Source organism: Bos grunniens, chromosome 28 (assembly GCF_055505025.1).
Source record: "Bos grunniens cultivar Pamir isolate PY7600 chromosome 28, Bosgru_T2T1.0, whole genome shotgun sequence".
Classification (NCBI taxonomy): Eukaryota; Metazoa; Chordata; class Mammalia; order Artiodactyla; family Bovidae; genus Bos; species Bos grunniens.
In genome coordinates, this window is record NC_141192.1 from 40819108 (window position 1) to 40833452 (window position 14345).

Here is a 14345-nt window from a genome sequence, read left to right on the forward strand (position 1 = left end):
CATGATAAGGAACCTAGTCAGGGTCCCATCTAAGATGTGCCAGTCACGGGTGAGGACTGTCCTCTGTGTCTGTGTCATATTGTAAATACGGCAGAAATAACCAGCAGGATCACTGGGCCGTTTCTCCTGGATGCACGCAAATTGCCTTCCTGCTCATTTTCCATCTCTGACAGATGGGGCCGTGGGATGACTATGTGATCTCTGTATTCAGCCAACCTAGGGCCAAACTCAAAGGTAACCAGTGTAAGATCCAGCTTGGATTCCTTGTACAATGAGAGACTTACTGTTAAGCGTATCACTTTGTCATTGTTGTGGTCTCATGTTTGTGTTGAGTGGGGATTTCGGTTACTTTGCATGCTGATGGGTTCATTTGCTAAGTCGTGTCCAACTCTTTGCGATTCCCGTGGACTACAGCACACCAGGCTTCCCTGTCCTTCACCATCTCTCAGAGGTCGTTAGCAAGTTTTATACAACAAAGCAGGATCATAACAGGGGCCCTTCGGAGTCCAGCCAGTCAAGGCCTAAATGTAGTCCTTATTCTGATGACATAGTGACAGACCAGTGCATATTTAGAAATTCACTTAAAGTAAGCAAAGCTCACTTCTTGAAATTTATGTGAAATTTCTATTTCCTTTACCCTGATAGACTATGATGTGGAGTTGGGAAGACAGTCTAGGAGGACAAGGTGGTCATTTATGTTATTAAAAGGTGAAAGAAAGGTCCAGGAACTTGTATTTGCCTGACTTGACCTTGGTAACAAGGAGATTGCGATGTAGCTCCTAGAGACTTGGTCCATATAGGAAATGTCTGTATCAGCTGACTCCTTATACGTGTGAGCAAACGTGTAAGACTCACAAGGTATTTTTTATTTTATTTTCGCTGCACTGGGTCTTCATTGTGGTGGGCTTCTTTCGTTGTGGAACAGGGGTTCCGGAGTGCACAGGCTGTCTAGTTGCGGCTCAGGCTCAGTAATTGTGGTGCGTGGGCTTGGTTGCTCCACTGCATGTAGGATCTTAGTTCTTTGACTGGGGATTGAACCTGTGGCTCCTGCAGTGGACGTGCAGAGTCTTAAATGCTGGGCCACCAGGAATGTCCCAGGGTTGTACTTCCTACCAGGCTTGTGCATTTGGCTGTGGAATGCAAAGCACTCTGCACCTATTGCATCCGGCTGAGCTGAGTTTATCTCATTATTTACCTGTATCTGGAACATCCCTTTTGTATGAAGATGTTGAGGAAAAGTTTATCAAATGAGATGCTGGTGCCCAGTGATGGTGCTCTGCATAATGAAGTACTTTTCCTCACTGGGCTGATTTCTGTGTCACCTTTTCATCCCCTGTGGGCTGGCAGGAGGGAAGCTGGGCTCTGACTCCTTGTGGGGCTTGGACAGCTGATGTTGCAGATGTCCAGAAACTTGTGTGAATTCAGGTACTCCCCTACTTTGCATACTGGAGATCACCAACATCCCTCTCCTCTCGCCTCCCCTCTCCAGCCCCTGCCCCCCACTGGTAGGATGAGGACTCTAGAGTGTGAAATTAACACATCAAGGGAATTTATATCATGGTAGCCTTGGGCTGGGTTTTGCAAATTAAATTTTTTGCAGACATTAGCCTCAGCTCAGCCCCAGCCACTATTAATTTCATACTGGGGAAGCCAAACTTGTTTCAGTGACGTTTCTACCCTGAGAGGTGAAGAATCTGGTTTACATTAGGATGGTGAGTCTTGCTGAGTAGATTGTTGTCTCTTTTGTAAAAACTACTGTTCACCGAGAGAGTGATTACCCTCAGTAAAACTCCTATGACACGGTGTGGCACTTTGAGGAGAACATGCGTAAGTATCCAGAATGGTGCGTCAGCCAGCCAAAGTGCCAGCCAACTCTTTCAGAAGACTCTTGTGGGTAATATTCATTATTTGGCATTCAGGAAAAAGAAAAACAATTTTCCCAGCACACTCTCAGACCCAGTTTTTTCATTATCTCTGAGACCCATAATCACATTAACCGTGTTCACTAAGCTGAGTATGCACCAGAGATGCCCGATTAGTAATTTACAAAAATAAATATAACCAGCATGGGATCCTGAACACTGACCTCTTCTCGGTCCCCATGTTCACTGCCTCCAGGTAGGCAGAGGTCAGAAGGTTGCTGGGCACCTTTGCAGTGGGAAAAGGGGAGAGGGGTGAATTGAAGGATTGCTGGATCCTGTAGTAACAATTAAGAGGAGATACCCTGCCTAGTGGGCTTCCCTGGTGTCTCAGATGGTAAAGAATCTGCCTGCATGTAGGAGACCTATGTTTGATCTCTGGGTCGGAAAGACCCCCTGGAGAAGGGAATGGCAACCCACTCCAGTATTCTTGCCTGGAGAATCCCATGGACAGAAGAGTCTGGTGGGATACAGTCCATGGGGTCGCAAAGAGTCAGACACCACTGAGCACCTAACCCTTTCCACCCTGGTTAGGGGTCCTTTGCCCATGGATGCTTGAATTTGCTATAGGTTTCTTCTTTCGCCATACCTCCATTCCCTGACCAAAATGCTTTCTTTAATTATATTTTGACATTATTTAGACCTTTAACGGAGAAGGCAATGGCACCCCATTCTAGTACTCTTGCCTGGAAAATCACATGGACGGAGGAGCCTGGTAGGCTGCAGTCCATGGGGTGCTAAGAGTCGGACATGGCTGAGCGACTTCACTTTCACTTTTCACTTTCATGCATTGGAGAAGGAGATGGCAACCCACTCCAGTGTTCTTGCCTGGAGAATCCCAGGGACGAGGGAGCCTGGTGGGCTGCCATCTGTGGGGTCGCATAGAGTCGGACACGACTGAAGCGACTTAGCAGCAGCAGCAGACCTTTAACAGTTAAATTTTACAGGCCTCAAGGCTTCTTGTTCTTTTAAATTTGAATCTTGGTGGTGGTGGTGGGGTGATGGATCCCCTTGCTTCTCATGTCCCTGGGGAAGGTTCTCTGTTCCAGATGAAAGCCCATGACCGCCAGTTTCCGGGTAGGGTTCTGTTTGAACAACATTGTTACGACGTGCCACTTTTTCCAGTAGGGCTGTGTCTTTGTTTTGGCTTACTCTCTATACCAACATTGCTTCATTGATGTGGATGGAACAGTTTATATAAAACCATTCTGCCTGAACGTTTTAAATGTGGGATTTATCTGTCATCTGGTCACGTGGCACTTGGTCTCATGCTGGTACAGGGTGTTGGGCATGGTGACACTTGCTAGCTCTGGGCTGCCTGGCATTGTTTCATTTAGCTGACAGTTTTTTGTTTGTTGGTTGGTTTTTGTTTTGCATTTTCACTGTGCCAGGTACCTTGTTAGGCACAGTGAGAGAATATGAAATTGAATAACTTTCTCTGCTTTTTGGATTCTTAGTCTAGCAGGAGGACAGACAACATGTAAATAAATAAGTAATGATATTGGGTAGTGTTTGCCAGGATACAAAGCGGGTGAGAGCCATGGTCCCAGAGGTGGTAAGAACACAGGTGGAGAGAAACTGTTCTTGCCGAATTTAGGGAAGTCTGTAGTGCCTAGGGTTTGGGATAACCAGGGCTCAGTGGTAGCAAATGGAAATTCTTTTTTAAAAAAAATATTTATACTTATTTATTTACTTGGCTGTGCCAGGCCTTAGTTGCAGCATGCGAGATCTTTAGTTGTGGCACGTGGGATCTAGTTCCCTGACCAGGGATCGAACTTGGGCCCCCTGCATTGGACGTGCAGAGTCCTAACCACTGGACCACCAGGGAAATCCCTGGGATTGGAACTTCTGGTTGAAGTCATGTCTTGTAGGGTCTAGCATCCTGTGGGGTTAGGAGAGTCAATGGCATGCATATTGAAGAAACACACAGGAAGAATTTTATAGACCCTAGACTAAAATTAAACACCTACCCCTGGAGTATAGTATGTTGCTTCCACAGCTGAAAACCTGACTAAACTCTCTGAGTCCCGTATCTCACATTTAACAGGGATGTTGATAACCACGTCATTGGACGTCCTACCCTAAGTTGAATGCCTCAAGTGGAGCCTGGCCCGAAGCTGGCATTCAGTGTGCTGTGTCCTCCTGTCCATCTGTAAGCCTCCTGAGTCTGTTCAGTGCACTTTTCCACCAGCACCTCTGGTGGACTTGACAGGCACTGACCTTGCCAGCCTCTCACCTCCTTCTGCCCTTTTTCTTTATTTAGCGGTCATCTTTAGTATTTGTTCATCTTTTGCTGATGGAGCACAGGTGAAAATTTACGTTTGTTGGATGTAGGATTTTCTCTCCATTCTTGTCTGTGGTCCCAGAATGGTCATAAGTGTCTCTCTTGTATCTCTCTTGGCTATTCTCATTTCCTCCATTCTGTACTCTTTGAAATTTGGTATCTGGATCTAAACAATGGAAATGAAGTGGACTTTAAAAAAAAATTATTTGTTAATTTTATTTGGAGGATAATCACTTTGCAATACTGTGGTGGTTTTTGCCATAACATCCGTATGAATTGGCCATGAGGTACATATGTGTCCCCTCCATCCTGAATCCTTCTCCCCTGAAATGAACTTTTAAAAAGAAGCGTACTTTGAGTTTTTTGGGTAGATCATCTTATTTGTTGCTTTGCAGACCAGAGTCTGAGCCTCGTGTTCATTAGCTCGGAGCCTCTCAGTCTTCTTCTATTTTTAAAACACTGTTTGTAGAAGAGACGGTAAAATGTTTTACAAAGCAGAAGTTCAAGATTCTCAAGTGTGATTGAAAATAGCTCCTGGTGACACATCCTTTCTCTGGACTTTATCTTGTTCTGTCTCTGAATTATACGCTTACCTGTCCAGTTTTTCCATATCTGCATGAAGTTTGTGTCCCATTTATAGCTGCCTCCTCAGTGGCAGGGGTCATATTCCTGTTAGGGTCTGCAGCACATTTACAGAATTTATTTTCACCGGGTGCCGTTAAAACTGCACTGTGGCCCTACCTATCACTGAAGGGAGGGAAGGGAAGTTTTGGATTTCAGTCTTTCTTTTAAACAGTAAGCCGAGGAACTTCCTAGTGGTCCAGTGATGCAGACTCCACACTGCCTTTGCAGAGGGCCTGGGTTCGATTGCTGGTTGGGGGAACTAAAGATCCCACATGCCGTGGGGATGGCCAAAAAAGTAAAACTAAATTAAAAAACAAAAGTGAGTGATGTTCACCAATTGGATATCTCTGCTTGAGCAGCAGTGGCAGCCACACCACCTCCAAAAAGCCCTGCGGCCCCGACACTGACATGGGGCCGACACTGAAATCGATTTGGAGGAGTTAGGCGGGTCTACCAGCATAAGCCTTGATGACAGAGACTGGGTTTGGTTGAGTTCAGTTCATTCTTTTGTTGGTACAGTGGTAAAGAATCCGCCTGCCGGGGCAGGAGATGCAGGAGATGTGAGTTTGATCCCTGGTTTGGGAAAATCCTCTGGAGAGGAAATGGCAGCCCATTCCAGTATTCTTACCTGAAAAAATGCCATGGACAGAGAAGTCTGGCAGGCTGCAGTCCACGGGGTCACAAAGAGTTGGACACGACCGAGTGACTGAGCACACACACATTCCTTTGTTAGTTTCTAGAACAGGCAAAGTTATCAGCTTTAATCACAGTCTGCGCACGAAACATCGTTGAACAGCGCAGCGGACCCTGAATTCCTGAGGCCAGCACTTCAGACTGAGCGCTCGTGCTATCTTTGGTTGGAATGTCGTGTCTCAGAAATCCCATGTTAGCTCCTCAGGGACTCTCACCATGTGGAGGCGATCCTTGACCTGTTGACAGTCCTCTGCTCTTACTTGGGCTAGTCTCTGCTTCAGAATGCTGTTCAAGGACATCGTTGCCAGGGAAGCAGGTTTTCAGTTAATACCCTTGTGATGGATGAACACACCCCCCCGCCCCCACCCCAACTCTTCTACAATGGAGAACTCACAGAATGGCTTCATTTAGAAATGGTTTTTGGTGTTTTCTAGGACTGAGACTGTGGTTCAAAATCTCTCCTGCTGTTCCGTCCTTTTCATCCATTCATTTATTTGGAATTCCCAAAGACCCAGTGGGCTAGTTGATGCTTTTTGAATCTGCTGATTTTCTGTGAGGCTGATGTCATGGTCTAGAGCTTTACCCTTACATATGCTAATTATTAGATTACATTGGCAGTTGGGGGGCTTTGTTGGAGGGCCTTGAAAAAGGTGGATTATATGTGGCTGTCTTCTCTGTCTTGGAGATATTTCCGTGAGAGCCTGTGTATGGCAGAGCAGCGGTGGGATCTGCGGACTGTGGCCTGTGGTTAGAGCCAGTCTTTAGGACGTGGGCTGAGTGGGGGTCTCTGTGCTCACCCTCATTGGGGTGTTAAGTTTGGAGAGTGTTCTGTGGCTTCTCTAGCCCCAGGTTAGCGCCAGGTTAGGGTTAGGGTCAGGGTCACTGTGAGTCAGGTTACCTCCAGACTTGCCTCCAGGAATGCCTGCTTTCCAGATCTGGCCTACACACTGTAGGGGTGTGTTTTTCAGTCTAAACACTTTCCTGTTTAACTCTGTCTTGGGGCTACCACAACCACAAGACAACACAACACATTTCTCTGGACAGTTTCCTTTGTTCAGTGCAAGTGTTGCCTGTTTCCCTAGTCCTAATGAGCACATGCTCTGTGATTTAGAGCCTTGAGTAGAGTTTGTGTTATATCTGACTTGCAAGTAAAAGCCTCGGCCAGAATTGACTAATGAGTATACATCCATTCGTTTTGTTTTGGGCCACACCTCGGGGCATGTGGGGTCTTAGATCCTCCATCAGTGACTGAACCCTCACCCACTGCATTGGAAGCCCAGAGTCTTAATCACTGGACTGCCAGGGAAGTCCCTGTGCATCCGTTTGTAAATGCAGTTTCTGGTTTAACCTGTGTGCTTTTCTTTCATAGGCACTTATTATAAGGATACAAGTCAAATCCTTAATAGGGAGAGAAAAGAGGAGTTTTGGTTTTGTTAATTACAGACACTCGCGGACGGTTCGCAGCCTCGCTCACATAGACACTCATTGTTGGAAATTATTTCCCCATTGTTAGTTTAATAAAAATAAGTGAAACTTTTTTAGTCTGTTAGTTAAAATTAAACCAATGAACCCTGTGGAATTCCTGGGAACAGTGTCCAGCTCTCTGTGACAGCTGCGGGGCCAGGGTGCACCTCAAACACGCCTGGCTGCAGATCCCGTTTCTAGAAAGAAAAACATCCCTTCGTGTGCCATAGTGTCAAAATATGTCTGCGTTACATAAATGGCACACTCCTTGAAATAAGGAATCGTTTCATTCTTCCGTAGACTAGCCTTCTTGCAAAAGCAAACTGCAGGGAACTCGAAACAGTATCCTGAGAAAGAATAAAGGAAACGGATTTGAGGTAAGCTTTGTGGCAAGGGTTTTCCTATTGAAGTCTTCCTTATTTGAGAGGTTGGATTAAGGTAAATTTGTTAAAAATAGAACTTTGTAAATATTCTATTTCATAATCCCTTCTTTTAGCAAAACTCCTTCCTGTGACTTTTCCTATGTGAGCCAGTCTCTCACTGGAACATATTTGTCTTGTTACTGAAGTTCCAAAGCAATCTTGCCACTGATGTGCTTTATTTCACTTAAGAGATTTCTCCTTTTCTGACTTTCTCTGATAACTGCATTTAAATAATTTTTGCATTTGTTAACATCTGTCACCCAGAAGTACAGACTGATAATCAAGATAGAAATTTAAAATCGAATGTATCCATTTTGATCCTCAATAGTTACTCTGTTGGGGAAAAAAAATAAAAACAAAAACAAACCCATATTCTCTAGAGAAGAAATTGAAAGCAGTGTTGTGGGAAGATTCCTTTGTTCATTTGCCTGCTTGAGTGGATTTTAAGTTTCCTTAAGTCAGAGCTTTTGGTTTATGTATCTTTCACTGCTTGCCATGGGGCCTTGCCCATTAGTAAATGCTTAATGAATGCCTGATTCAGGAATGAAGAGGTTAGTGGAAGTTTGGCTTTGTTGATGCCTTATCTGTTCTTAATCAGAAAATTTTTATTGCGGTCACTCATTGATGGCTCCAGCTCCATAGTCAATGGAAATGTTACGTGTATGCTAGGAATTCAGAGTCTGGTAACAGAGAGAGGAGATATTCACAAAGGTCAAATTTTAAAATGAGTTTTATAGTTGAAGAGGATTTAAACGTATATATTCTCTAATATTCAAGAAAATTAGAGATACCAAGGGGCCATTTCATGCAAAGATGGGCATAATAAAGGAAAGAAATGGTATGGACCTAACAGAAGCAGAAGATATTAAGACGAGGTGTCAATAATACACAGAAGAACTAAACAAAAAAGATCTTCATGACCCAGATAATCACAATGGTGTGATCACTCACCTAGAGCCAGACATCTTGGAATGGGAAGTCAAGTGGGCCTTAGGAAGCATCACTATGAACAAAGCTAGTGGAGGTGATGGAATACCAGTTGAGCTATTTCAGATCCTAAAAGATGATGCTGTGAAAGTGCTTCACTCGATATGCTAGCAAATTTGGAAGACTCAGCAGTGGCCACAGGACTGGAAAAGGTCAGTTTTCATTCCAAACCCAAAGAAAGCAATGCCAAAGAATGCTCAAACTGCTGCACAATTGCACTCATCTCACATGCTAGCAAAGTGATGCTCAAAATTCTCTAAGCCAGGCTTCAACAGTACGTGAACTGTGAACTTCCAGATGTTGAAGCTGGATTTAGAAAAGGCAAAGGAACCAGAGATCAAATTGCCAACATCCTCTGGATCATCAAAAAAGCAAGAGAGTTCCAGAAAAAACACCTACTTCTGCTTTATTGACTAAGATCACAACAAACTGTGGAAAGTTCTCCCAGAGATGAGAACACCAGACTATCTGACCTGCCTCTGAGAAATCTGTAGGCAGGTCAAGAAGCAACAGAACTGTACATGGAACAACAAACTGGTTCCAAATCAGGAAAGGAGTACGCCAAGACTGTATATTGTCACCATGCTTATTTAACTTATATGCAGAGTACATCATGCGAAATGCTGGGCTGGATGAAGCACAAGCTTGAATCAAGATTGCCAGGAGAAATGTCAATAACCTCAGATATGCAGATGACACCACCCTTATGACAGAAAGTGAAGAAGAACTAAAGAGCCTCTTGATGAAAGTGAAAGAGGAGAATGAAAAATTTGGCTTAAAACCCAACATTCAGAAAACTAAGATCATGGCATCTGGTCCCATCACTTCATGGCAAATCAATGGGGAAACAATGGAAACAGTGAGAGACTTTATTTTTGGGGGCTCCAAAATCACTGTAGATGGTGACTGCAGCCATGAAATTAAAAGACGCTTGCTCCTTCGAAGAAAATCTGTGACCAACCTAGATAGCATATTTAAAAGCAGAGACATTACTTTGCCAACAAAGGTTCATCTAATCAAAGCTATGGTTTCTCCAGTAGTCAAGTATAGATGTGAGAGTTGGACTGTAAAGAAAACTGAGCACTGAAGAATTGATGCTTTTAACTGTGATGTTGGAGAAGACTCTTGAGAGTCCCTTGGACTGCAAGGAGATCCAATCAGTCATCCTAAAGGAAATCAGTCCTGAATCTTCATTGGAAGGACTGATGCTGAAGCTGAAACTCCAATACTTTAGCCACCTGATGCAAAGAACTGACTCATTGGAAAAGACCCTGATGCTGGGAAAGATTGAAGGTGGGAGGAGAGGGGGATGAGAAAGGATGAGATGGTTGGATGGCATCACCAACTCAATGGACATGAGTCTGAGTAAGCTCCGGGAGTTGGTGATGCACATGGAAGCCTGCCGTGCTGCAGTCCAGGGGTTCGCAAAGAGTCAGACTTGACTGAGCGGCTGAACTGAACTGATAAGTATGTATATTATATACATTTGTAAGGGGAGGAAATGGCTTACCAGGTGGTGCTAGTGGTAAAGAGCCCACTTGCTCATGCAGAAGACTTAAGAGACATGATTTGATCCCTGGGTCTGAAAGATTCCCTGGAGAAGGGCATGACAACCCACTCCAGTATTTTTGCCTGGAGAATCCCAAGGACATAAGAGCCTGGCAGGCTGCAGTCTGTGAAGTCGCAGAGTCCGACTCAACTGAAGTGACTTAGCATGTATGTGTGCATGCTTGCAAGAAGAGGAAAACACCTGGTAATTGCCAAAGAGGGGAAGACTGTAAATATAGTAACCAGTAGGGCCCTGACTGTGCCACTGTCTGGGTGGCCCCGGGCAGTGCGGCCACCTCCCATATGGAGCTGGGCCTGGGGTGAGGCCTTGTGCTCTTGTGTCGCCTGGAGCGTGTCACTTCCAGGAATTCACTTTCGATTTCATTGGTCCTGCCTCTTCCCCTCTCCTTTGTCCTGTTTTCTTCCCCTGACACCATTTCCTGAGGTAACCCTCAGAATTTATGCATTCTTTTATACAGCAAATGCTTATGAAGTCAGTGAGAGCCACCCTGTCTTGGTTTCAGCTTTGTTCCTCAAGAGTCAAGAGAAACGTGATGTTATTTATAGGCATGCTGTTACTGATACTGATGAAAGCTTTTTTTTTTTTTTTTTAATGTGGACCATTTTTAAAGTCTATTGAATTTGTTACAGTATTGCTTCCGTTTTATGTTTTGGTTTTTTGGCCGCCAGGCATGTGGTACCTTAGCTCCCTGAACAGGGATCTAACCTATACCCCCTGTGCTGGAAGGTGAAGTCTTAACTACTGGACCACCAGGGAAGACCTTGAAAGCTATCTTTTAATCACTGATTCCTCTTTGTCAGGCACAGGGCTAAATACTGTTTATAATCAGAACCCTTCTCTGACTTGAAAACCTGGGGTTTCAAGATAAAGTTACAATTCCTTGACTTTGCGCTTAATGCTCAGTGCTTCTGCTAAATAGTCTTTCTAGCCATAGCTTTTACTGTTCGCTTAAACATGGATTGATTGCTCTGGCCAGACCTGTTTATGCATCACCCTCTGTGAGGCTTTGCCCAGCCTGGAGAGCGCGGCCCTTCTTCTCTCTTTGAAGATAGAGTAGAACCATTATTTGAGGCACCCTCGCATCTCCCCTGTGCCCTGGGCCCTGAGCCTCTTTCCTCTCACAGCTCGTGTGTGAGGACTGCCCACCTCTCCAGTCTGGCACAGGGCCTGGTCTCCACCACTCACTCAGGTGCCTGCTGCTCGGCCCCCTTGGTTTGAGGTATGCCCCCAGTGCCTCGTGGGGCAGTCAGCACACAACAGCCATGCTCAGTGTCCCTCTAGTCTTTGGATATTAAAGTTCTGAGCGACCCTCAATTGTGTAGTGTTTTAGACCTCACCTTTTCATCTTGTAGGTGGAGAAAAATTTGTTCTGGGTCATTTAAAAAGCAGAACATATTCAAGGGGAGAATGAGAGAAGAAATCAACTTAATTGTTTCTTTGGAGGGCCAAACACAGGCATCATATTATCTCATTGAATCTTCTTGCCTGTCATACTACATCTTTTATTATTCCTTTATGAATGGGGAGGCTGGCTCAAAGATTCAGGGTAGTTTCTCCAAGGCCACCCAGATAATAGGTGGAGGGAAGAGGATTCCCCTTCCTTTCAGGATGCTTGTTCTCTGAAGTCCTTGCAGTTTCCACTGTCTTTGCCTGTCTCTCAGTTTTGTGCTTTTGTTTAGCTGTTCCTCATCTACACCCGCTACTGTAAGCTGGAGCCTGATAAATTGGTTTAACACCATCTCTTCCATGTTGCCCTTTTCCCCCAATTTCCTTTTCCTTCCTATTTCCATATTCTTGAATTTTTTCCCCTGAAATATATATATACATATTATTATTATTATTATTATTATTTTGGCTGTACTGGGTCTTTGTTGCAGTGTGCAGGCTTTTCTCCAGTTGAGGCACACGGAGTTCTCGTGTTACAGCACAGGGGCTTCCCAGTGTGGTGTGCAGGCTTCTCTACTCGTGGACCGTGGGCTCTAGAGCATGCAGGCTTTGTTGTACCATGGCATGTGGGAGGGATCTTGTTTCCCTGACTGGGGATTGAGTCTGAGTTCCCTGCATTAGAAAAGTGAAGTAAAATGTAAAAGTGTTAGTCGCTCAGTGGTGCCTGGCTGTTTCAACCCCATGGACTGTAGCCCGCCAGGCTCCTCTGTCCTTGAAATTCTCCAGGCAAGAATACTGGAACGGGTAGCTGTCCATCTTTCCAGGGTATCTTCCTGAACCAGGGATTGAACCCTGGTCTCCTGCTTTGCAGGCAGATTCTTTACCATCTGAGCCACCAGGGAAGCCCTCCCTGCATTGGAAGGCAGACTCCTAACCACTGGACCCTCAAGGAAGTCCCATCCATGTTTTTTAATATTGTAAAGGACGTTTTGAATACAAGCCCTTTTGTTTGTTGTCGTTTGTCTGTTTTAACCCATGTACCTCTTGAGTTTTCTTGCCTGGATCACTTGCCCAGGTGGCAAAGAGTTTGCCCAGCAGTGCGTCCTGTTATCTGCATTACAGAGATGACAGGGGTGTTGGATTCCTTGAGATGAGACCGGCAGAGCTGTGACGGCAACTGATTTTGCTTGTAGCGGCAGCAACAATGACCGCAATTATTAATGCTCAGAAAGGCAGAGTCAGCTGTTTTGCTAAAATGTTTTTGTGCTTTGTGTAATACTGGTGAACTGCTTTTCTGCTTGAAGATACTGCTGCTTGTTGGGATTATTTCTTGTCTAAATGAAGGTGCTGCACAGACTCTTGTGACTGGCGATCCTGTTTGCCTGAGTGAAAGCTACCCTTGCCATTTCTCTATTAGTTTGAAAATACAGAGGATAAAAATAACAAAAGAAAAGAAAGAAAAGGCATAGTAATTAAGACTGACTTGTGGTAGATGGCGGGGTAGGAGTGTTCATATTTAAAATACTGAGAAAGGTAAATATTTGACTTGATATAATGTGACCATACATTCTTCACTAGATTGTGATTATTTAAACCTTCTGTTGAGCTCTTAGACAGATGGTCTTTTGAGTAATGAACAGGCTTTTGAATACAGCAAGATGCCATTTGGTAAACTGATGAAGTGGCATTATTAATATTTTATGCAACAAAAAACCCAATGTGAGAGTAGGTAGCTGCAGATTAGAAAACCCCAAACTCCATCTTATACATAGCTAAGAGTTTTCTGGCATTTCAACAGCTATTCTGTTTTTGTGAAGGAATGAAAAAAAGACTCATTGTCACAGTTACCGTTATCCAACTGTGTTTACTAAGAGTCTGTGTGTGGCTGGGCTTTGCAGTGACCCAGTCTGCCTTCCTCCTTGCAGGTTATTATGATAAGACAACAGGATGTAGTGAGTTAGGGACATAGGGAAACAAAATTAAAATGATCAAGAAGAACAACAATACTGAAGAACAACAAGAACAATCAAGAACAACAAAATAATTATTTTCGTACATTTCAAGCTGAACATGTAAGCTTGATCTTTAGCTTTAAAAAAAAAAAAAAAGGCTTAGTTTTTCTTCCCACGTTTGTGCCCAAGCCCCTTCCCTTTATCCCCTAGAATTTTAGACACATGCAGGACCTCAGTGTTTTGTAATCATTAGGAAAAAGTGTCCTGTTTGAGTTTCCCAGATAATAGAAGCTCTCATCAAATACCATGTGCATCTTAATCACTTGGCATAGTTTTTTAAATGAACATTGTCATGTTTATATAATTTACAAATACATTAGAAATTGACGTGGATCCCTTTACTCAGATATCTGGGCTCTCAAGGGCATCTGCTTTATTTTTTAGAAATAGTTTTATTTTGACTGTGCTGGGTCTTTGTTTCAGCCCACAGGCTCTCTAGTTGTGGCACATGGGCTTCGTTGCCCCGTGGCACGTGGGGTCTTAGTTCCCTGACCAGGGATTGAATCCTCATCACCTATATTGGAAGGTGAATTCTCAACCATCGGACCACCAGGGAAGTCCTCGGCATCATCTCTCCATTGTTGTGTAGGTAGAGAATCCACTGCTTCCTTGAGAAGGATTTAAAAAGGCCAAGTCCTATCTTAGTATCATTATGAGAAGTTTTCACCTTGTAGGAAACCTGGAAGGGTCTCCGGGCCTTCCTGGTCAAGAAACTATGAGGTTCTCAGAGACCTGCCCACACTCGGGTGCCTTCTGTGATTCCTTATAAACTGCATTGGGCACATGGCTAGCAGAGTGTTCTGTTCCTCTGCTGACGCTTAAGGTGCAGTTCCAGGGTTAAACACTGTGCCCAAACTAAACATTTTCATACTGTCCAGGCTTATCTTCCAAAAATAGTGTATTGCTTTACCATGCTTCTGCCCAAGTAAAGAACCAAAAGCACTAAGTGTTAGCTGCCAAGATGTTAGATGAGGCTCCTCTTCT

At 44.3% G+C, this 14345-nt stretch overlaps 1 protein-coding gene and 1 non-coding gene across 16 annotated transcripts in view; one reads left to right on the plus strand and one right to left on the minus strand.

Annotated features, from left to right (window-relative positions):
• SIPA1L2 (signal induced proliferation associated 1 like 2) overlaps positions 1-14345 on the plus strand; it is a 249055-nt gene that overhangs the window by 78216 nt on the left and 156494 nt on the right. Inside the window, exon 1 of one of the 15 annotated variants that reach the window (XM_086381088.1) lies at positions 7290-7361. The exons of the other annotated variants lie outside the window; for them this stretch is intronic. The gene's annotated coding sequence lies outside the window, so the exon portion shown is untranslated. Of the gene's footprint in view, positions 1-7289; positions 7362-14345 lie in introns of those variants that run through there. 15 annotated transcript variants of the gene reach the window in all.
• TRNAG-UCC (transfer RNA glycine (anticodon UCC)) lies at positions 3675-3747 on the minus strand. Its single transcript has one exon. It is a non-coding gene; the product is annotated as a tRNA-Gly (tRNA).